This window comes from Lissotriton vulgaris, chromosome 4_1 (assembly GCF_964263255.1).
Source record: "Lissotriton vulgaris chromosome 4_1, aLisVul1.2, whole genome shotgun sequence".
Classification (NCBI taxonomy): Eukaryota; Metazoa; Chordata; class Amphibia; order Caudata; family Salamandridae; genus Lissotriton; species Lissotriton vulgaris.
In genome coordinates, this window is record NC_141691.1 from 755087109 (window position 1) to 755112395 (window position 25287).

Genomic DNA, 25287 nt, shown 5'->3' on the forward strand with positions numbered 1-25287 from the left:
GAGACGCATCCCCTATTCTGTGCAAGCATTGAGGCACGACGCATCATCTCCCCTGAAGAAAGGAACTGACGCATCTCCCTTCTGGTGAACCTTTTCTTTGTTTTGCGTTACGCATCCAGGTTCCTTTGTGAGAACTTTGTCGCATTCATCATCAACTTGAATTAAGTAACTTCTACCATCTTTAAGACTATTTTAAGTACCGTATTGTGGATTGTTGTTCTTTGTGGTCTTGTGTTAAGTCTATATAAAGAATATTTATTTTTATAAAACCTGTTTAGTGTCCATCTGTAGTGTTTTCATTGTATTACTGTGTGTATTCCCAAATGCTTAACACACTGCCTCTGAGATAAGCCTGTCTGCTCGTGACAAGATACCTGGGGGGTGAGTAGGGGTTATCCAGTAGTGTAATCCCCTTTCCCTGACTTAGAAGCAAGGGTCCCTTATTTGGTGAAAGGTGTATACAATTGCCAACTGGAAACCCCCAGTTCTAACATGGGGTATACATCTGTATCATGCTAACTGACACAAAAAAGGCTTTGATGTCTGCCAGGAGGGCTTGAAGGCACTGCTGAATTGCGAGCGTGCCAAAGACGTACCGTTTTTGTGAATCAGGGTCAGGCTTCTAAGTTCTGTAGGACGCACTGCCAAAAATTCTGCCACAGCATGTATAGCACAGTCTTGATGACCCACTTCTCTCCCATAACTATCAATTTTCCCCTTCCTCTCTAGTCTGTCTTGGGAGAGGGAAGTGTAATGGTGATAGAACTGTCCTTCAATTGCATATTTGCCATGTGCAATCCTCCTTTTTGCATTCCAATTTGAACTGGCTACCAATCCACCCATGGTGAACGCCCCGTAAAATGCTAGTACAAATGCTGCTCAGAACAATATGACCTCAAACCTGGAACAGCAAACTGCAGAAGGCACTCCAAAAATACTATTCAGCTTTTCTCTATCTATTAGTCTTCTAATGTTTGGCATTACTCCCTCTAACGATTTTGCAGAATTAAAAAATGTTTTGTTGACTCATATTAATTTATGCATTTAATCAGTTTTATATAGCGCATCACCCCTTACAATTAAAGCCATAAGTTCAACTTTCATAGTGCTCTATTCATTCCCACCCTTTTAGAGATTGCTTAACCCAAAAGGTAGAGAAAGATCCTCCGTCCCGGACAGCTTTGCAAAAAAGGACAGGGCTGTGAAATCAGTTTTAGAATACACTGAGGATCTTTTATTATACTGAAGGGAGGAGATTATGGTCATAAGGGAAACAAATCTGCCCACTGTTACTCATTAGCAAAACTTAAGAAATGGTCTTGCACACCAGGCAGGGTTCGATAAGTTCTGGTATGACCAGACACTAAGCTCTCAAAGGCTGGGAAAAGAGCAGCCTGTGTTGCTGCTTAGGAGAGGAACCACAACATGCCTGCATCTTATAACGTGACAATCAGCCACATTAGTCCAGTTTCCTGGGACATGCCTTGCCCTTAAGAAAATATTATTTAAGCACACAATAACCATCTCCTTCAGCAATCTCCTAACCTTCTTACACTTTGCATGCTGCTGGATGATCAATGGCAAGCAACCGTAACAAAACAACTGACTTGCCTGCAAAATGTATTGTGCAAATAGTAAAAGCAACAAGAATGGGGAAGAGTTCTAGGAAAGTGATGTCCCAACCAACCCATTCTAGACCCACTCTTCTTGCCACCTTTGCACACACTTGCCCCTCCTTAATGTGGCTTCAAAAACAACACTTGATGTCGCATCAGAAATCAACCCCATCCTCTCGCTAAATGTCTGCCGCATAGACCATACAATAAATGCATGAAAGGAAATAATCTGTTACGAAGAGGTCCCTCCATGAACACCAATGAAGTCTAGTTCTTTGGTATTTCTTTTTGAGACATGCAGGGGCTGAGCTATAACCTTGACAATGGATACCCTGTTGGGATTAATCACAGACCGAAATTGAACTAGCACTGGTAGTAGGAGCAACATTTACTTTTTTCATTCAGGACAGATCAGATGCCCAAAACTGTGTAACTTTATTAGATAGGAGTCAATAAATGCACCTGACTGTGCCGATGTCTATACTTAGAAAAACCATGATAGTGTGTGACCCTAGTGTTTTCCCTCAGCCTGTGGCACACCCATCATTCCCATGCCTCTGGTATATAATTTTAGGGGTTTCCGATACTGGTTAGTGCATTCCGCCCCTCGGAGGGTTCATCCAAGTAATCACCAGCCAGGCAGTGCCCACTACCTGAGAGAATACCAATATCAGTAACATACTACAAAGCTCAAAGCAACCCTATGCTGTTGTAAATACCACAAGCACACATTTAAGTATGTAGAAGAGGCCTTCAAAATGGAAACACCGTAAACTGAGTAAGCCGGAGTACCAGGAGCAGCCTGAAAGCAGATTCAAAATCAGACTTGCCCAGTAAAGTGGATTTACTCATCTCCCTGAGCATTCCTATGGCATGGGTTGAAGAGGCATAATAGGCCATGCAGCAACTGGGGTCAAAAGCTTTGTTCAATGGCTTCCCCATGCCCTTTTAGTGCAGTGAAGTTATGGATCAGCCTAAATTGTCCAGGGTCTTTCTTAGGACTATGTTTGTCTACAAAAAAAAAAATCAGATTTAGGTCAGTTTAATTTGAGAAGATTATTGTTCATCCATTCAGTTACTCCTCTAAGACAATTTTCAGGTATCATTGCTGGTCTTATGGTAAGACAAAAAAAAGTTGATCATCATCTGCATATGATACCGCCTGAAATCCCCCCCGATTCAACCAGATGCGTCAACGGCTCCAGGTAAACATTGAACAATATGGGGCTCAATCTGATCCTTGCGGGACCCAATATCTTAATTATTTAGAGGGTGAGGTGTAGAGGGGTAGACTGCCTGAGACCTTTCCTCAAAGAATGCTTTAATCCAGGCAAATGCCTGTCCTTCAATAATTGACACTCTCAGTATATCAGTCATAATGCAGAGACAAGACTAATCTTAAAAATCATCTTTCATCAATTAGCCCCCATTTAAAACAACTGAATTGGCTACCAGTTGATAAGCGGATTAATATGAAGCTTTAGTCTCATCTTAAAAGAGCTTTTCTCAGCAAAAACCACTTTAGTTAAGTAAAAGGCTTTGGTCTTTTTCAAACTAGACCTCTTAGTTCTAACAGTGGTCTTCTGCTGCAAGTCCCCAAAGTGTGCAGAGCTAGAAGGGGAGGCAGGTCTTTCCGTTACCTAACATTCAAATTATTGAATCCCCTCCCATTGCTCCTAGGAAAGCTCCATCAGAATCCATCCTTAAAAATAAATTAAAGACCTTTCTGTTTCAACAATTTTAAGGCTGCATTCTTCTCTTGGTGCCTTCTCTGTGTTAGTCTTTCCTCCTAGTGCCAAGACGCCTATTCGGAGGCAGCTGCGAGCTGTATAAATGGATTATTCATTTTATTTTTATTTACCAATTCAAGATGGCAAACACCACTTGGATTGGTATATAAAAAAAAGGAATTTTCATCTGCGTGAAAGTGCTTTTTCAGAATTCGAATGGCTCTGCGGAAAACGGCAGATGCTACGCCTTTCAAAACAAGGAAATATATTATTTTTAAGAACCGCGATGGCTGGGGAGAAATAGAACAGTGGTAGTTTGGGGAAAACAGAGGGTGGGCGACGGATGACATTTAGGATGGGGGAGAACATTTTATGATTTTTCACTAACATTAAAATTATGCAATTCTTGTACGGGAAAATTTGTAGACTTTCACGGAAGTATATCCTCTTGAAAATCATGAAACCATGTCATCTCCAAACAAGTTGTCAGCCTGTCCCTGGTCTGGAGCCCCTGGCCGCGTCGCCCCCGCCCGCCCATCCATCGGGAGCCGAGGACCCGGAGCTCCATGAATCATTGTCCCCAACAGCAGCGGTGAGGAGCGTGTGTGTGCCTGCGCGCATGAGTGTGTGTGCATGCGTGAGTGTGCCTGTTGCGCCTGTGTGTGTGTGTGTGTCCATTTACTTGCCGATTAGTACAAAAAGACGAGGGTAAGCATTTCATTTCTAATTCAGCGCGTTGAGCGAAAGCACGCCCACACAGCAACCAGCCAGCGCGCTCCCGAGGACAAATCCGAGTCGGAAAAAGCACGCGACCGACTCGTGTCCACATTCCCAAAACAGGGCGACTATAGTTGTCGAGCTAGACAGCAGTGCTTCGCACTGCTTTTGTCTAGGCTCGACCTAAAAACAACAGTGTGGTGATGACGAAATTCCAAAACTAAGTACCGTCAATACTGGACAATGTGTTATTGGGAAAAATCTGCTAACAGTGATGTCGATGTAGGAAGACCTGGTTTCGTTTTACACCTGCTTTTCACAGAAGACTTGAACAACACAACTCTATCCAGTTTAATCTTAAGAAAATGCATTAAACACAGCAACTTTTGGTAACCCTTGAAGAAAGAACTTCTGCATATACGAAATGCAAACCACAATTGCGTTTTAACCCTTTCGATGCTGATGACGAGCTGGGCTCGTCATGGTGCACAGTGGTCGTGTGCTGATGACGAGCCCAGCTCGTCATAAAATAAGGAAAATAGCAATTTCCAGCACAGGAGGGGAATTGCCTTAGCAGCGAAGGTGTTAACAAACGAGAAGAGTCTGCAGAAAATTTTTTATATAAATACAGAAACCCATGGTATTGGCAACCCAACAAAGCAGCTTTGAAGCTGGAGTAATTTCCGAATCACCTGCACTTCAAGGAAAAGTTTAAGGAATAAACATACAGGAGATCTCAGCTTGATAGCAGTACAAGGAGACTTGGACCCAAGAAGCAAGATATGAAGAAAAAAAGGTATTTTTGGGCGTTTGGGTAAAAATATCTGCATTGTTGAAGAATCAGCTGAGCTTGCAACATGCAAAGGCATTTTTTGTTGTTGAAGTTTAGACGTGCAAAGTACAGACTTTACCACATATCAAACCAATCTTCTATGTCAAATCACTTTATCACATGTATAACTAACACTGTTTAGGAAAGTTAAAATCAGTTTATTGTAACTTATTCAAAGTTCATGCCAAATTGGCTTCTCGCAAACATGGTTTATCCTGGAATCAAAGTTCATACAACTATGTACAACGCTCCCCACATTGGGCCTTAATAGTAGTGTCAATGGATGGACAAACTGCTGCGATAGTTCAATCGCTGCATACTATTGCTCTATTGTAACGTAATTTCAAGGTGAACTAGAACACAAACCTTAAAAGCAATACTAGTGGTTGTTATTCCCTTCTACTTTTTAACTCTTGCTATTTAAGTCACTGTGGCACTTTACACTCCCAAATAGTCACTTTAATTAACCATAAAAAATGTTGTTCACATATCTTTTTAAATAATAGTGTATTTCTATCTTTTAGAATAAACAGCGTGATCTCCTATTTGGAACTTTTATTGCCCTCCTTTTGTAACTAACCTCTACCTTCCATGAATAACTCCACCGTCACGGGCAGTTAGGGAGGTCATCTATGGACACTACAAGAGTAGTTTCCTCTCACAGTGCATTTTTATGCGTCTTATCCGTAAAACGTGAAAAGCTGCTGCGCTTGTACATTCAACAAAGGTGAGAAACAAAGGAGCTGTGCAAGCCTCCCGGGATTAATACTACAGAAGACCCGTTGTGCATGAATAGGAAATGCCACAAAACACACTGAGTGGTGACATGATCGGATAAAGAGGACTTGGCAGGCTTGTTTGCGTAGCTACCAGCACATCGCAAACCTGGCCTGATCACTCACCTGAGCAGTAACTAATACCAGACATCTCTGTTTACAGTTCCCGTGACTGCTACCAGCTTCCTAATCCCATCTCGCCTCGACACACAGAAACTGAATCCAAGATCAAGGGTTCACCGCACAGCATTAAAGGCAGAGAGTGTATTAAAGGTAGCCGATAACTAAAGGCTTTGTCAAGGGACTTGGCTCTTCACTGAGAGACTATTATCGAGCTAAAAGGAATAAGGTGGTATTGGATGGCCTTCAGCCGTACTTGCTTTGAGCGTTATGGACACATGGTTTAAGTCTTGAATGTAAACTTTATAAAGTTGCCCCCAGTTATGTTTTTCCACACCTGCGATGTTTACTTCAAGCTCTATTTGACTGCCGGGTCTTTAACAGCACAAATGCTGCAATGTGGCCGGGGAGGGTACATTCAAGGGACAAGGAGTCATCAATGTAGGCTTTGCCTATTGAACATTGCATGCCTAATAGTTGGAATGGCACCATGCTTATCAGAGATCTACTCTACTAGCCAGAATAAAAGCATAATTAAAATGAAGCACCTACACAACAGATCTGAATTCTGCCTCAGCCAGAAAACATTTGTCTTTTTTATTTCTTTTGGCGTACTGATCTTTCAGTCAACACACCAGTGCACTCTGTAACTTGTACATCTTGTTTGCTTCAATTGACCCACCTGGAGGAGTGCACCTGAAAGAAATGATTTGTAAAGGCAAAGTCCACACTGGAAACATGGTGTCTAAACAGAGCGATCTGGCAACACTAAGGACGTGTAAGGGGTATTCTGGATCACACTTTGGAAAAAGACTTCACTGTGATCCAAAACAACTGCTGGTTTCTGGTTTTCTGGTAACCTGAATGGCATGTGCAACTGCTGGCTCATTATTTTAAACTCCATAGCAAGATATCTCAATAAGTTGATCTCACGCTGTTGAGATCTACTTTGGTTTGAAGACAGGCTAGGGCAACTCAGCTCTTCACCCTTCCGAAGTTGATACATTGATTACCATTGATTTAGATAAAAGTAACACCTACTTATATTGCTACTAAAAGGCAGATTTCTGTTAGCAAGTGTAAAAAAAATGGCTAAAATGATTGGCTTCTCTCATCAGCATATCACAGATTTTTTTCTTTCTTTGGATACAGCGAAACCTTTCTAACACTTATCCTGACGAGAAGGGATGTATGTGTCCAGAGACAAATCACATTAGTTTCCTGCAATTTAATTTGCAAAAATGCTGACAGTTTGGGAAGCCATAAAATTCCCTGCACCTTGCTCCAGTCCAACATGGCAGGATCAAAAACCAACACTGTTGGGTAAAAGTTTGATGTGTATGGTTCTCAGACCAACAGGTATTCCTGGCCGTCCAGGGAAGAATGGAAAAAACTCGCTTTCACAATCAGTGTAGTAAATCCCAGCTTTGGAAGGATAGCTGCTCTGAAAGAGCATGAGAAGCTATTAAAACACAGAAAGAATCCAAATTCCGCCATAAAAAGGACAAATAAAAGATTTTGTTTTTTGTTATGTCAGAGCGGTGCTAACAGTTTAAACATTAATGGTCAAATAATTGATGACTGTTGTAATGCTGTCTGCAAATGATTAAAGCAACTTCACAAAAACTTCTAACATGTCTAAATCTAAACTCCTGTCCCCAGTCTTACAGAGGAGATGCCTCCGGGAACAAGCACTCCTAATAAAATTTGAAACCATTTGATTATCCGTCTAAATCCCTGGCCTCCTATCGCTGTGCTTCGACATGCTAGAATGGCTACGCACAGTACTATGTAGGCCCACAACCTTAGCGCTCAATCTTAAACCTGAGAATCAGTGCGAAATTATGAAAGGAAACTCCTGGGGTTTCAGAATTTCCAGTCACATTTTCAAGAAATATAACTAATTTGGGAATGAACAATTTGCTATAAAACAATCCTAGTAATTACTTCATTCGAACAAACAAAAGCTGTAAGCGTTCCCGTTCTTTCCACATAATATATATTAGACCGTAATATCCTTAATTACTTTGGAAAAACTTACCTTCCATCGTAAAACTGTACACTTGCCATATATTACCAAAGACTTGGGCCTACACAATGCTGCATCGATGGGGCATACAATGTAATGTTCATAATTCGTACTTGCCCTAACGTGAGCCCAAATACTCGATATCACAGTCTGAATTCTGTCAGGGAAACAATCAGTGCTGTATTTTCTAATTTATTAAAACACGAATAGCACTTCCCTTACTTGGAGTTTCAAATGTAATTTATGTAATTTACCAAAGCGGCACTAAAGAAGGTCGTAGAAGCATTATCGAAGGTCAGTGACTTAGAAAAATAAAGGGATGGGATAGATAGTGCAATAAAAATTGTAAAGATGAAGAATTGTGCTCAACACAAATATTTTCACCGTTAATACTCGTAACTAGATTGAATCTCCTGCTCGTCTTTATAAAAAGGATTTATGTTTTGGAGAGTACCAAAAGGGACAGAGACTTCAATTTCACCCAGAAACTAGGTGTACAAAATGCTTGTGGGCAAGGGTGTCATCAACCCTCCGCTCTAGCAGCTACGGCGGGGGTGGGGTTCTTGATGGACGTCTTCTGTCTGCAGCTCTGCAGACAAAAGCTCATAATTAACGTAAAAGGGCGGGAGGGCGAGTGGGTGGGTGGATGGATGGAGGATCGATGCATGGATGACTGAGCAAAACGGTGCATTTAAGGAAGGATGAGTGAAAGTGAGGTAGGATGGATAAGTGAATGGGTGAGTAAAAGGTGGATGGATGATGAAACAGGATGGAAGGATGATGCGAAAAAGGATGATACAAAAAGGGATGATGGATGAGGGAGTGAACAAATGGATGAATGAGTGGATGGAATGAGTGGATGGAGTGAAAGGGTGGCTGGATGTATGAGCAAAAGGATGGATGGATGAATGAGGAGAAAGGAAGGGTAGGTGGATAAGAGAAAGGGAGGGTAGGTGGATGGCTGGGTGAAAGGGTGACTAGATAGGTGAAAGGGTGACTAGATGAGTTAAATGGTGAATGGATTGACAGGTGAGTGAAAGGGTGGATAGGTGAAAGTGTAAAGGGGTTGATGGATAAATGGATGGATGGCTCGTAGATATGATGGATGAGGGAAAAGGATGGATGGCTGAGTGAAAGGATGGCTGAGTGAAAGGATGGATGAGTGAAAGGATGGATGGGTGAAAGGGAGGATGGATGATTGAAGGGAGATGGATGGAGAGTAAGGATGGGCGATAAATGGATGGCGTGAAAGGGTTTACAGATGAGCAAAAGGATGGGTGGATGGATGAGCAAAAGAATGGATTGATAACTGAAAGGATGGATGATAGATAGATGGATGGATGAAAGGGGATGGATAAGTGAAAGGATACATGACTGAGTGAAAGGGTAGATGGATGGATAGGTAGGAAGATGGATAGGTTTGGATATGGATGGGCATAAGGATGGACGGACTGAATGGTGACAGACAATGATGGATGAAAGATTGAATGGATGAGAAAATGTAAAGGTGAAATGGTGGTTATCAGCGGCTGGATGGAAGGATGAATGAGTAGATGGTTGGGCGAAAGAGACAAGCTAACTTCTGGGGAGGTTCGCAATAACTTGCTTCGCTTGCATGGTGCCATTATTTAATATTTGGTTCAAAGTGGGAGGTATTTTAATTTTCTTGCTACTCCCTTGTGCCAGGGCCATGCTTAGATTTGGTATGCTATTTAAATGTAGACTTCTAGTACTCAGGTACCAACCCAAGCATCAGAGTGTTCTCCCAGTGACTTTATATTGATGTATCATTTCCCAATGTAACTTTATATCGACGTAAGACTGCAGCTATAGTCACTCAAGAGACAGTATCACAAATATACATTAAATATTCTTAGGGACTAAAGCGCTGACATCTGACAGATGGTCCTGGAAAACAGAATGTAAAGCTGGACTTCCATGGTGTAAGCCTGTGAGTTAAAAAGCTAAGTGCTGTTTTTTAGCAACGAGCAACATGTAAAGACAATGCTCTACTGTCCAAATATCAGGAAGCATTTGAGTAACAAATTCATTCATAAAGCGTTTGACAATCGGTCTCCAAATTAAGCCTCTATGATCTACAATACATATTTTCACTGCCTAACTCAGCTGTGGCGATCAAAACCAAGCCATAGAACCTCAACACTTATTAAAATGGATCGATATTAATCTCAAATATTTTTACAACAGAAGGCTCACTGACAACGGCATTTAAGCTAAGAGTAAAGCAGTATTCCAGTTAAGGCTTTACATCTGATCCTTTAACGGAGTATTATAGAGCATCAATCCTCACTTTCATTTGATTCTATCACAAACAGCCAGCTTAATAAATTAAGTGTCAAAGCGGAAGTCCACGTAATCCACCTGGCGGTAAGAATCCCGTCCAGATCCTGCAAATGTATTCCTCAAACGTCGGGACTGGCGTGCTAGAACAAGCTCATTGAAATTAGGTATTGTTGTAAATGTGTGTGTGTCCCTTCCAGTAACAGTTACATAAGAGACTTCACATTCGTCGATAGGAACATAGAAGGTTGGCAAGGATTTAGAGCCCAGAGGGAGAGGTGATTGGCCAGGTTTAAAGATTTTCAATCGCTACTCATGTTCCCAGTTAAGGTAAGTGTGGGTGGTGGGTTTTCAGACATTTACTGAACATGTTCAGGTTTGGATCTCAGATTCAGGCTGGGGACATGTCGGAATCTAAGATCATGTGTCCAAGATTACTGTAAATACCAGGTTCAAGGAATTTTATGTATATCCGTTTGGTAACCTATAAAAAAAGTTAGATTATTTTATCAGAAGCAGAAAAGCCCCTGAGAAAACAGTCCCTAACAATATCATTCATTTGGTTTGGGGTAATGGTAATATATTTGTTTTTAAGTTCTAAAAGGTGATCCTTCGTTGCTCTCTCAGCTCTATGACAAAACGTTCTTCTAACACTACCAGAACATTTGCCTCTCAGTAACGACATTGTTATGACTTCAGTATCAGGAATTATGTTTGCGAACAGATCCAGACCACTGGAAGGAAAGATGACTCCTACTGCTTAAAACTCGCAGCAGAACACATTTTTAGAACCTCTCAAGCCAACCATCAAAACTCAACAAGCTTTGGCATAGCCAATAGGTCTCGCCTTTGGGACCTTATAAGTGTTTAGCCACGCAACAGTTGATGTTGTTGCACCAAGGATATTGTGCTGCATAACTAAATACTTATAAGGTCCCAAATGCGAGACCTATTGGCCATGCCAATGCTTGTACTTTATATTCAATGGATAAAATGTATACATTTTCTTGTCTAATAAATAACTTGTTTCGAAATACAGCTTCAGAATGCATTTGTCATTTGTACATGCTATAGAAATCCAGTATTACTATTAAATAATGTCATAGTATTCAGTTTATCTACCTTTAAAGTCTGAAAGGCTGAGTCATCATAGCAGAAATCAAGCCCTTGATCTGCACATCACTATCACATCACTAGTCTATTTCACTGAGCTATCCTGCTACCTCTGTGGACTACCACTTTACAAATTCTCAAATCTGCAAAATTCGCAATGCACAACTATGCAAATTGTTAAATTATGGCAATTATCACAAAATTGTTGTGCAAAACACACAAAAAAATATCCGGATGCTATCCTGATAAATTTACAGTGTATGAATCTTTGATATGTTCTACTCATCACTCTGCGCTAAATTGTTAATCTGCCCATTTCTGAATCAAGCACATTGTCCACCGAGCTGTCATCGTTAGGCAAATGAGGTGCAGGGGGGCTCTGGGGTTGTTATGTTATAATATGTATTAAGCGCTCAAATACTCCGAAAGGGCATCTTGGCGCTGTACACAGTATTGCAGTAATTATGCTGGGTGAATGGGCCGATAACGGGGGTGGGGGGGTGGGGAGGGGGGGGTTTGGATTGAATAGCCGAGTTTTGATGGGTTTTTGAACCCTAAGAGGTTGGGGAGGCTTAGATATGAAAGCTCATTGCAAGCACAAAGCTGTGGCCACCCCAGGGCGCACATTTAAAGCTAGGTACTGTTACTGTTTTTGCTGAAGAGGATATTAGTGACCTAGTGGGCTGGTAGCAATGAAAACTGTGTTTGAGAAATGGATGATCACTATATCACATGCATCCTTAGGGTCGTGCGTGCATATGATAGTCATCATCCGAGGTTCATGTGATCCTGTGTACCCCTTGTTTCACAGCCATGATTTCCCACAGTGTCATGTTATTGACTCCCGGACAGGCTGTCACTGACTCGGGGGGATGGTCATGTTCGATGTACTTTGCACCTCGCGCACGCACACAAGCTATTTGTCAAAAAATGTGCATCTTTTTCTTTATATTTGAAACTGGACCTGAGCTTGAGCAGCTACAACAAAATCAAGTCCTTGTTATCCACCAAACGCACCCAGAGTTTGAGAAGACGCAAATTGCTTTGCCTCTAACTGGCCCCTGTTCACGCAATGGGGTAATTTGCGTGTCCCAAGAGCAACCTGAACGCAACGCATATTCCGCTCTCTATTTGCACATCTCGCGCAACTCGTGCTCGTAGAGCGCATGCGTAAATTCGAAATGCCACAAAAAGTTTTTTTTGTAGCGTACACCCTCTTGGTCAATTAGTTTTATTCATTCGGAAAGGAAATCAATCCTCGTATTTTATAAATAGTAAAAATAACGTCACCGAAGGTTCTAAGTTTTGTGGGGAAAAAAGAATATTGCAGCAGGTTTATGTACAAACCACAGAATATTTCGCGATCAATTCAGCAATAAAAAAACACAGTGCTATAAAAGACAAAGTGCCAGGACAAATCATGCGACTGTTGTCGAGAAACTAACATAAGTGGCAGGGAGCGCAACCAGTATATGAGAGCGCATGCTGGTACTGGTTCTGATAAAGCACTGGAGTCTTACAATTGGAAAGTATCTGAAAACAAACATGGCTGCTGCTAGCTCGAAATGCACTGTTTACTTTGTTCTCAATTAAGGGGGACGCTGCGAGAGTCGCCTGCAACCTTGCTTGGGGTGCCGTGTGGATAGTTAATTCTAAACAAGCATTGGCCGCGCAACTAGGCCGGGAGTTGTGTCGCGCGCAAAACTTAAATTAAAAAAAAAACGTAGTGACGCCAGTGGTGAGCATGCGACGTGAAAAAGTGCTGTGAACATCGCGCGTGCCTGTGGGCGTTCTAGCAAGCTGGTGGCCGCTTTGGGAGCACTTCTAAAACCCGCTACTAAATGTCTCTCCGAGCAGCGCATGCGCGCTGACTCAGCGAGACCTAAAAACAAAGAAGACATATTAGAAACAGGCCTTCAGTACATGCTGCTGCTCCTCTTTCTATCGTCTGCTTTGTACTCCATCTGTGAGAAATCTTGCATAGCTTAGAAATTTCTTCTGAGGTATAAGCATATTTTCTTGCAGTCAAACATGGCTGCATAGCTGAAGGACACAATGCAAGCGAAATTAAATGTAGCGTGCCAACTTCTCACTTTAAGTGAACAGACACATTGAACATGTCTTCAGTCAATGAGACTAAGTTAACACTCCCAGTCTTGCAATATTAGGGATGACACAGGTGTGACGGACCACCAGTTAAGACTTTAAAGGTAAGTCAATTATATTTTATTATGTGCATTTGAAATGCACTTGATTAGAATGGGCATAGTCTTTTGGAAAGTGTGCACATTTACAACTCTGGGTCAGTTGTGTACAAGAGTCAAAGTGGTCAGGTGGCGCTGTATGTGGGTGTAAATCTTATAACCTATTATCAATGTTATAGACACCTTCTGACGGGTAACTCACTAAGTGTTCACAGATTTCCTTCATAAGGATTTCCCTCATGACTGATTTTTTTGTCTACTATATAAATGCCTGACAACATTAAGTGTAGCTGAACACTACTTTTTCAAGTCAATAAAACTGAGGCCGTAAAATGCCATCTGTGGTCTCGTGCTTTATGAGGTCATCAGATTCCAGGGACGGGTTTTTACAGCTACATTTATGCACAGTTGGGGGATACTTTATACAAGACTGCCTTTAAATCACATTCAATTTGAAAACTTGTGTTACCACACAACATTCTGACTAATAACGCATTTGAAAAACCAAGGCCTAGACCATATGGTCACGTGGTAGTCAAAAGGACTGGATAACTCTGTGAAAGAGAATATTAACCAACATTCTATTCCAGCAGGTTGTGCACAAACCCAGCAATCAGTGATTTGTGTTTCACGTGTGTGGATAGTGATTATTCAAGACATTAGCACAGATTATGCTTATATTTGCATACATTTTAAATTTAGAAAAACTCCACTTTCCTGTTTAGCAAAGGGTTGCACGACCTCGGTTTTAACTGATGAGCACACACTGCATATGCCTGGCGCAGGTTCCATAAAAAGGTATCCACCAAGTCAGAGAAAATGCTTTAACATATTAGCTCAAAAATGTAATCTTGTATACTTAAAAGGGAAACTTAAAATGTATCCGTGCTGCAGAATAACTTCAGAGAAGTGTGGAAAAGCCTTTCCTCTTCCATGGTGTCAACCATTGCTGACAGATACAATAAACCCTACTCAAATCTGGGGTCTTTGCTTCTCTAGGATCCTTCCACGATGTTCTTGCATAGATTCATAAAGCGGCTTGTAACAGAAAAAAACTATTTTGCCTCCTTATATCTACCTTTCAGATCACTTATTTGGTAGGTATTACTCTCCTTGAAATGATGACCTTCTTCCCAACAAGCAGACTTCAATGGGACCAACAACCCCTGCGAACCAGCTAATCCCACTCCTCAAAAACAGTTTCCTACTTTGAATTAAACTGGATTACCCTGGCAAATAACAGACTACACACCTTATGGAGAGTGAACAGAATAAATAAGATCAAGGTCTTAGAAAAGGCAAAATAAGTATACTATACCTTAATTCCTTTATTTCATATAGCAATTATTACTGCAGTTTTTTATTATATAAATCTGTTTTTACTATCGCAAGGAAACCATAGAGAAGGTCTATACATACACAGCATATGGCCCACAACCCTACATAGGCCGGCCGCGTTATTTAAGGGAGGCAGGAGGGACTTTGATGATGTCAGCATTACATAGCAAGTCGCCTACAACCCATGGTGGGCAGGCCACGTATTACAAAAGGCACATCATAAGATTGCAGTGTGGAGGAGTTTCAAGACCCATTTTCAACATGAGTAATACCATAACAAGAAAAAGAGGGGGAAAAAAAAAAGAAAAAGAGGCAAAGAGCCTGTAGGAGAGGGCAGAAGGAGGTTAGCGAATAGAGAGTGACGAGAAGACAGATAAGAACAAGAAGGATAAAGAGAGCTAAGACAAGGGAGCATAGATATATAGAGCGAAGCGCGGGGAAATAGTCACATTGCTTGTTGTTACAAATAGTGGGGGTCAAGGCAACTGCAGGAAGGACAAGGATGACGGGTTGGGGGGGAAGTAGCATTCAATAATCGAGTCACCGCCTGAGGCGTACCATGTATGACGAGGAGCAGGACCAATTTGATTATGCAGCTAAACTATAAGGTTCAGGTGGAATCACAGCATCTTCAAAGACTAGTAGGGCCCGGAGCTTCGGGGCAGAAGACGCACGTGCTTTATTTTACAGAGGTATTTGACCTGTGGTTGCCATATTTTAGTGAATCGGGTGTCGCGGGACTGCAAGCGTGCAGTAAAAAGTTCCATAGTCACTGCATGCCACAGGCGCGTAAACAAGATGTTGGGGGAAGGGGGGGCGGGGTCTCTAGCTTTTTCCAAGGCAATGAGCTGTTTAGCAGTCCCTAGCATGTGGAGGGCAATGTGCCAATCGCTACGGGTGAGCTCTCACAGGTTGTTGGGCTTCAGGCCTAAAAGAATTGTGACTGGAGATTCAGGCAGGGGGAAGCCAAGCACTACTTTATTATGACTAAGAAACTCTTTCCAGAATAGGGTCAGGAGCGAACAGGCCCACCAAATATAAATGAAGTCGCCCGGGGAGCTCGAGCATCTCCAGCACAGCTGAGAGGAAGTGGGGAACATCTTATGCAGTCGAGAGGGTATGTAATACCATTGTGTCATAATCTTGTATGCGGTTTCCCACGGCGATAGACCTTTGGTATGTCCCGCCACAGACGGCTCCACCGGGCGGGTGCAATTACGGCGGAAGACGCCGACTATCATTGTCATTGGTATGGTTGGGTGGCTACCAGCGGAGGATGTTGTAGGATCTGGTAGGTCCGAGAGATCAGTCCCTTTGAGTTGTCAAAGGAGCGCACAAGCGTTCAAATGGGGTTGCATTTTAGCAGGCGTGGATAACCAGTGGAGAAGCTGCACATACTGGAGAATGGCTCCCTCTGGGAGTTGGAACTCCTCCTTGCATTGAGCAAAAGTTTTAAATGTGTCCCCGTGAACAGATCTCGGATCGTCCTGCAGCCACCTTCCAGCCAATTGTAGAACGCCTGCGGGTTAAAAGCCGGCAGAAATAGCGAAATGCCTGCAATGGGGGTGTGGGGGGAGGGGAAGGCAGTGGGCCCTTTGGAAACGGCCACCTTGTCCCAGATGTCCAACACCGTCTTGGTGGGCATGGCAATGTAAGAGCTACGGGAGACTGAGGCCCGATGTAGCCAGGAAAGGTCCCATATGGTTCGTCCGGTTACCGGCCTATCCATATGGAACCAGACCTTTTCGCGCTCTCTCGCCGTCCACTCAGAGACGAAGCGAAGATGGGAAGCCCAGTAGTATACTAGCAGGTTGGGGCACGCAAGCCCACCTCTATCTCGCTGGGACATAAGAATTTTGTTGGAGAATCGCGGCCTACGCCCACCCCAAATGAAGCCAGTGATGTCTTGTTGAAGACTTTGGATCTGGTGCTGCAAAATGAGGGTGGGGAGACATTAGAATAGATATGGAATTTTTGGAAGCACCGACATTTTGATAGTGTTTAGGCGGCCCAGCCAGGAGAGGTTGAGGGATTTCCAAACCCTCAGGTCCTCCAGAACTGGTCTCCTGCAATCCCGCCAGTTCGTTTGGGACAAGTGAGGGGGTCAGCTGGAGTCTCAGGTAGCGAATGGAGGTAGTAGCCCATTGGTAGGGGACTAGAGATTGCAGGGCAGGTTCTCCTCCTCTGGGATTGTTAGGTTCAGGGCCCAGGACTTCTCGTGGTTAATTTTGAGGCCGGAGGCCAATTCGAAGGACTGCAACAAAGAGAGGATTGCGGGGAGAGAAGTGTGTGGGTGGGATAGCGTGAGAATAAGGTCTTCGGCAAAAAGTGCCACTTTGTGTTGTTGACCTCCAAGGGGGATACTGTGTACGTCCGTAGCCTGTGGAATCATCATGGCCAAAGGTTCTACCACGAGGGCAAACAACAGGGGGGAAAGGAGGCAGCCCTGAGGCGTGCCCCGTCGTATGGAGATGGGATTCGTGAGTTGACCATTGACTCGCACCCGGGCTTGTGGCGAGAGATAGGGCGCCATGATCCTGGCTATCATGGACTGGCCTAGCCCAATTTTTTGTAGCACAGCTCCGAGAAAAGTAAAATCCACCCGGTTGAACGCCTTTTCAGTGTCAAGTGATAATAGACATGCCGGTATGTTCCAATGTTGGGCCTTCCCTACGAGGTGAGCGATTCTACGTACATTGTCTGCTCCCTGGCGATGCCAGATGAAGCCGACCTGATCTGGTTCAATAAGTCTGGGCAAGTGTGGGTCAAGTCGCTTGGCCAATATTTTAGTTAACATTTTAAGGCCTGTGTTCAGGAGGGTTATAGGACAAAATGAAGAGCATAGGGTAGGATCCTTGCCCGGTTTGAGGATGAGGGCAATCTCTGCCAATTCCATAGACGTGGACGGTAACTCCGTATCGGTAAAAGAGTTAAACAGTCGTAGGAGGTAGGGTTGGAGCTGTGGCAAGAACATGCGATAGAGGGACAGGGGAAGGCCATCCGGACCCTAGGATTTCCCAATGGGGCAAATCTTTCAGCGCGTTTGCAAGCTCCTCTTGAGTTCCTCCAGCTGCTGAGCGTGATTTGGACTGATTTGAGTCCAGGAGCAATTATCTAGGATATCTTTTGCCCGGCTCGTCTGCTGCATAGTGCCCTGATTAATAATCGTGGAAGGCTTCGCGTTTAGCCGTCTCTGGGGTGACCCGTGTGCCTTCGCCAGTCTGGACATTGGCTATGTGGGCTCTAGCCTCACGCACTCGTAGGCGTCTAGCCATGACCGTACCCACCTTGTCCCCTCCCTCAAAATAGCGTTGTTTCAAAGTTAGATGAGCTTTCTCAGCCTTGTTCGTTTGAAGAGAGCGGTGTTGTCCGTGAAGGTTCGCGAGGCGACGTTAGTGTGTGAGTGAGGGGGGCTCCTGGTCCCGTCTCTCCAAGGCCTTAATGTCCTTGGAGAGGTTGCTTTCCAGGAGACGTGGCTCGCTTGCCCATGCGATTGCAAGAGATGTGATGTGACCGCGGATCTTGGACTTAAACGATTCCCACACCCCACATTACAGGGAAGGGGGATTCGGGGATGTCATTGGTTGTGAAGTAGGAGTCAATGGCAGTTCGCAGGCTTGCCACGTCGACTGGGTTCCGAAGAATGTGCGGAGGCAAGTGCCAGCGTGGGGTTCGAGAGGTGCAGGCAGACGGGCCTTTTAAGCAAAGTTCGAGATGGGCGAGATCTGAGACAGAGATGTCAGACATGGATGCCGAGAGCGACAAGCTGATCAGAGCGTGGGAAATAAAAAAGGTAATCGATGCGCAAGTACGAGCGGTGCACGTGTGAGTAGTACGAAATTTGTGCGTATCAGGAGTGTGGTAGTGCCAGGGGTCCAGTAGATTCAGAAAAGGGGGTGGTGATGGACAGAGTATCTGAATTAAACAGAACACTCGTACCCAGTCAACAGATCAGGGCTTGATCCATCACCGTTTTTTAGCTCACTGCACCATCCCAGCTCAGAACCTGGCTACATGCAAATTAGTCTGTCCCTGGCCCAGTGCATCATGGGAACAGGGCAGACCAAACTACCAAGCCAATTCTTTTACTGGAAAGGAAACAAGCTTCCGGGGACCGGTTTCTGGCATTACAGCCATCTTCGGCCCGGCTTGCTTGAATCCTGATGGTGCAGTGAGCAAGGGACTCACATCTGAGCATACCCTACCACGCTTGTGGTGGACAAAACGATTCAGAAAAGGGGGTGGTGATGGACAAAGTATCTGAATTAAACAGAACACTCGTACCCAGTCAACAGATCAGGGCTTGATCCATCACCGATTTTTAGCTCACTGCACCATCCCAGCTCAGAACCTGGCTACATGCAAATTAGTCTGTCCCTGGCCCAGTGCATCATGGGAACAGGGCAGACCAAACTACCAAGCCAATTCTTTTACTGGAAAGGAAACAAGCTTCCGGGGACCAGTTTCTGGCATTACAGCCGTCTTTGGCCCGGCTTGCTTGAATCCTGATGGTGCAGTGAGCAAGGGACTCACATCTGAGCATACCCTTCCACGCTTGTGGTGGACAAAACGATTCAGAAAAGGGGGTGGTGATGGACAGAGTATCTGAATTAAACAGAATTGGCTTGGTAGTTTGGTCTGCCCTGTTCCCATGATACACTGGGCCAGGGACAGACTAATTTGCATGTAGCCAGGTTCTGAGCTGGGATGGTGCAGTGAGCTAAAAAAACGGTGATGGATCAAGCCCTGATCTGTTGACTGGGTACGAGTGTTCTGCTTAATTCAGACACTCTGTCCATCACCACCCCCTTTTCTGAATCGTTTTGTCCACCACAAGCGTGGAAGGGTATGCTCAGACATGAGTCCCTTGCTCACTGCACCATCAGGATTCAAGCAAGCCGGGCCGAAGACGGCTGTAATGCCAGAAACCGGTCCCCGGAAGCTTGTTTCCTTTCCAGTGAAAGAATTGGCTTGGTAGTTTGGTCTGCCCTGTTCCCATGATGCACTGGGCCAAGGACAGACTAATTTGCATGTAGCCAGGTTCTGAGCTGGGATGGTGCAGTGAGCTAAAAAACGGTGATGGATCAAGCCCTGATCTGTTGACTGGGTACGAGTGTTCTGCTTAATCCAGACACTCTGTCAATCACCACCACCTTTTCTGAATCATAGGGGTCCAGTAGGTCAAGGTCCGAGAGCTGCCTCCTGAGAGCCGAGGACATAGCTCCTGTCCCTTGGATGGAGGGGTCGCTGTGATCTATTGTAGCGACCCATACCATGTAAAAAATCCCCCCCTATGATTAATGAGGGGTCTGCCTGTGGGACATGCTCCTGCAGGATCGCCTGGAGATAAGAGTCCTGCGCCTGATTGGGCATGTAGATATTACACAGTGTGAAAAGGCGGTGCCCAATCTTGACCCCAACCTTGACAAAGCGCCGTCCTTGCTACAAAATACCCTAGATTCCCCCTGCCTGATGCTGAGTCTACAGAATATCGCTACTCCAGCCGTTTTAGTGGGGGCTGCAGCCCAGAATTGGAGAGGATATCGAGGGTGAGCTATACAAGGGATATCAGCCTTTATAAGGTGGGTCTCCTGGAGGAGGATGTCGTCTGGGTTTGGTTCCAAGAGGTAGCTCCATATTTGGTGTCGCTTGTTAGGGGAATTGAGGCCCTTAACATTGAGGGACAAGATCTTCAGGGGAGGGGCGACAGCCATGGTTTTGTCAGAGCCTGAAATAGTCCATCACGCCACTGTAAAGAGCAGGGTGGGGCATCAGGGGAGAAGGGCAGAGAGATGTCACATTTGTTGAAGGGGGAAGATCGCCTTGAGGGGCACCCCGCCCTCCATAGAAAGGGATACAGAAGAGATAGAAGGAGAAGGGAGAGAGAAAAAAAAAGATAGGCAACCAAAAGATATAAAACCAACATTGGCCAACCGGGCCACAGTGTCCTGTTCCAGTCGTGGGTCAGTTGAGGCCCTAATGCACGAGTGATCCCGGAGAAGTCACTCGCCCAGGAACAGGGAGGGCGCGGGTCTCTAGCCATACGAGGGGTCATCCGGGTGGACGGTCCGGCACCGTTAGCACTGCAATTGAGGAGCTGGGGTGAGATCAACTCGGTGGGCGAGATGCCAACACATCTGGGTCATGAGACAGTTACAGAGTTCAGTGTACTCCGCCGCCGGCGAAGATGAGAATCTGGTCAGTCAAGGAGTTGAAGGCTGTGAGCTGGTTGTAGAGCGTTTCCCCTCCATGGAGCGGATGTGCTGAATAATCTCATTTCTGGCTTGGGAAGAGGATTGTTCTCCAGGATGCGAAATGCACCGGTTATGGCGTATTATATACAAGGATGGTTTGGCAGGGGCCTGAGTGAGAGGCGGAAGATCTGCAGGGCTAGATGGCGGCGTTAGGGAGAGGTGGAGAAGTTGCCCCGCTTCTTTGTAGGACCTCACCATCCGATGTCTGGACTCCCACTGGAAGATGAGCGCAAAGGGGTGGCCTCACTGATATTGAATATTTAAACTTTTCAGCTTGTCCGTCACAGGTCTAAAGTCTCGGCGTCTCCGGAGCGTAGTGTGCACGAGGTCCCGGTAGATCTGTTATGATCCATTATAGGAAAGCTCCAGTTTAGAGCGCGCCGTTTTAAGAATTGCCTCCTTTTCTGTAAAAAAATGGACACGGGTCAGAATATCAGGAAGGAGGCCCGGTCGGTTGGAGGGGCCAGAGACTCGATGCGCTCGATCCAGAGCTGGTGGTGAAGCGTCATCATCTCCCCAGACCTCATGTAAAAGCTGCGCCACATAGGTCATGATGTCTGTCCTCTTGGCCCCAAGAGGAACCCCCCGGATGCAGAGGTTATTCCGACGGCTCTGAGTCTCCAAGTCCTCCTGCTTCAATTGCAGGTCAATCTGTTGCTCTCCAAGGGTGGCCAGGCGCTGCCAAAGTTGCTCTTGGTCCTCTGTTTGTGCATCCATAGTCTTCTCAAGGCCATCCGTTTGTTCTACAAGGTCAGTGACCTTCTTCCTGAGCTCCCAGACACAGGAGTAAACCTATGTACGTAGGGAACCCATTTCAGTTTTGAGCTCCGACATGAAGCTAGCCATGAAAGCCTGGGTGACAGGCGGTGAGTCCCCCCTAGTCTGTGAGGCCATCTCGCTGGAGGCTGCTGTGCCCGATTTGCCCCATGACGTGGCAAGAGGGTTGTCCTTTGGGGTGCGGCTGCGTCCTTCACTGATTTGGTGCGTGTCATCTCCCGGTGGGGACCAGTATCCACCTGTGCCAGGCGAGATAGCCAGGGGTGGTCGAGGGGCCGTAAGAAGATAGAGGAGAGTGTCTGCTGTGCCCGCTCCAACCCAGAGGGCGAGGACCGGGGCTTTCAGGTGGGGCCCACAATCAATAAAGCGAGGGGGAGGGCAAGCAGTGATGCAAAAAAAACAAGTTGTATCTGGGCCCTAGCCAATAGGACGATCAAGCCCCGTTGGTTGGGTCGTGTAAGCCAAGGCCCCTCTAGGCCGCGCATCCAGCACAGTACTGACAAGCCAGTCATGGCCCCAGGGAACAAGGGCCAGCCTGGGGCTGCTGGGTCCAAGGTGCCGAGCCGGGCCGCACCCGCCAGCAGCCACGCTTTTGGAGATGTAGAGAGGGTCCGTCCTCACGTGTCTGCCAGCTGCTTCAACAGCGGATAAAGCCTGTATCAATGACACTCCTCCACTATGGCTCACAGGGGCTGCACTTTAAATGTTGCTCGCCTCACATGCACCGCAGAGCTCGAGGGGGCCACCCCACTCTCATGCCCAGGGCCCGGTCCACCGATACTGCAAGGCGCCGTGTCCCACGCCTCAGAGTCCAGATAGCCCAGGGTCCCAAGGACCAACCAGGGAGATCAAAAGCTCGCCGAGGCGGTCCAGATTGTCTTTCGCGATATCTTAAGCCAGCAGGTCAACGAGGGCCCAGACGGTCCGATGCCAGGGCGAGTCCCCTCCGTAGGATGAGCGCGCCCAGGTCAGGTTGGTCACCCTGTAGGCCTCAACAGCGTGGTCTGGTGTGTCGAAGCCCGATGTAGCAGATATAGGCCGGGAGTCCGCAAGAGGGCCCCTGGCAGAAGTGGCTCAGGAAGGCGGCCAGGCACTCAAGCAGGGTGTGTGGCTGCAGCGGAGGCCTTCTCTCAGGGGCAGTAATCAAGTTCTCCCTCGCCTCTGCTAGCAGAGTCTCAGCGCATCAAGTCCAGAGCGCGTCACAGCAGGTTCAGAGCCGGGCCCTCTTCAGCCAGGGCTCCCCTGCTCGCCACCTCCGCCCACCGCCAGCCACACAGCAGCGCCACTCACCGCCGAAGGGTTCAGGTGCCAGGAGTTTGCTTCGCCGATCGCCTGCCCCGGGAGGTTTCTAGCCTGCGCCTAGACCCAAGATGGCGGACAGCCAGAGCAGTAGGAGAGAGTCCCCACCGATCGTCGGTGCCACAGGGGCGTCAATCGTCTTAAATGCGCACCGGATTCTCTGTCGGGTTAGCGTGGCACTGGGGAAGTCCTGGGGCCCACGACAGCTCTCATCAGCCACAAAGGAGGCCCAGGTCTGGAAGTCACAAGATGGAGGCCGCCGCGTTCAGGGCCTGACGGCCAAATTCAGGCGGCTGCCCCACCACAGCAGGTGAGCCCTTGCTGTCGTCCGCTCACCAGGGGGGACCCCTCACACTCCGCCACCTGTGCGCCCGGAAAACCAGCACCGATAAAGTCCCAGCTCTGCTGTAATTACTTTGGAATGCATCGATCCGTCGGAGCTTCCGCGGCGTGCGTCTCACTCCAGTCACAATGAGACCACGCCCCCATTATTACTGCAGTTTGACTATCTCTAAACGCAGTTACAAACAGATGCCATTAGTATCTGATTTCATAGGATGAAGTTTACTGGCCTTCGGATGATACAAAGCCGAGTTGGCATTGCTCGGATTCAGACTGTGATCTGAGCAGATGCCATTTGTGATTTGGTGAGCATCTAAGTCACTCAGCTATGGTGCTAGCTCCTCAGGAGCATTCCCTAAGTCTTGCTAAACTGCTAACCATTAACATATCAGAAGGTAGGAAATACAACTGAAGCACGCTCTAAGCAATCACAAAGCACAAATGGTAGATATACAGGAATACACTATATTGCAAAATATAGTGTTGTTGGAAGTTCTACTGGAAAAAAAACGATTTCAAAGATCTATAAAACAATCAATAACACCCTGAGATTTTAGTGCGAGAAAAATGCGTATGAGAAGAAGAGTATGGAGCAACCGATGATTCAGGATGGGAAGAGACAAAATGGCTATTAAGGCTGGGTTCCAACTGGTACATCTTAAGGTACATCATTGAGCGGATTATTCCCGGGCCGGGCCCAGCTGGGGACCTTGGCTCTCATACAGTCTGACCTGTACCTGAGAGGCCTGAGGGGATGTGGTAGAAAGGAAGATGTTATCCACACATACATGAGAGTGTCCACTGATAAAGGAGTTTAGTAGAAGGTGGGGGGTTGTTTGTCAATAGTAGTGTACATTTTAAAAGAGCTGGTATCCTAGATAATGCTACCAGGTGTCTGGCAAGTTCTCCCACTGAAATTATGCAGCAGAAAATGACCAAATTATGCAACTGGGTTGACTAAATTATGTGGCAAGAAAAGGCAAAATATCGGACATAATGCGGCACATTTTGTGATAGTATTATTTCATTATTTTTTCACCTGGTAACAGTGTCTGAGAAAAGAGTTCACCTTAATTAGTACCAATTTAATACACAAATACAGAGATTAGCAGCTGAAAGACGACCAGACGACCTTTGCGAAACAGGCTTTCTAAGGCAAAGGAACCTGAGTCGCCATATTGTTTGTAAATTTTGAGAAGTTTGAGCTAGAAACATTTTTTTTCGTTAAAATCTGCAGATTATGTAGCAGATGGTGGATTATGTGATAAATGCTGTAAATCCATAATTATGCGAAAATTGCTGCAGAACCGCATAATTCCAGTGGCCCTGAATATATTAAACTACTGTGGGAAATCTGCACGGCAATGGCCAGATGAGACATTGCTAAACTATGGGGGAATGACATAACTCCCTATTTCTACGAGTAGACTTTAATAATGGACGGATACGTGGCAGCGGTGAGAGGTATATGTAAGAGGACAGGATGCCCTCATAGATTTACAAAGATATGGGGCCAATGGTGTGAGTTTCAAGGGCTGTGATAGGACGGTGGGGGTCTCGAGAAGCGGGGTGCTAATTACAATATAGGTGTCTGGAACTTATATGTATTTGAGCCCTTATAGATCCCAACCTAAAAGTTATAGACTGAAATTGTGTCCCAGGCGTTAATAATAATGTTTGTTTTATGCTTTGTATTATTGCTGTAAGTGTAGGGTTGGAGGAACACAAGCATCGTCTATTCACCTGCAGCTAATTTTTTCGATATGAATATAATAAACACGAGAAAAATTGTTTGACTGAAACATTTCAATGTCAGGTGTGCAATACAGTGTAGTGTAC

General features: G+C 45.6%; 1 protein-coding gene across 1 annotated transcript in view; it reads right to left on the reverse strand.

The window, feature by feature from the left end:
* GMDS (GDP-mannose 4,6-dehydratase) overlaps nucleotides 1-25287 on the reverse strand; it is a 1789479-nt gene that overhangs the window by 198835 nt on the left and 1565357 nt on the right. The window lies entirely within an intron of this gene.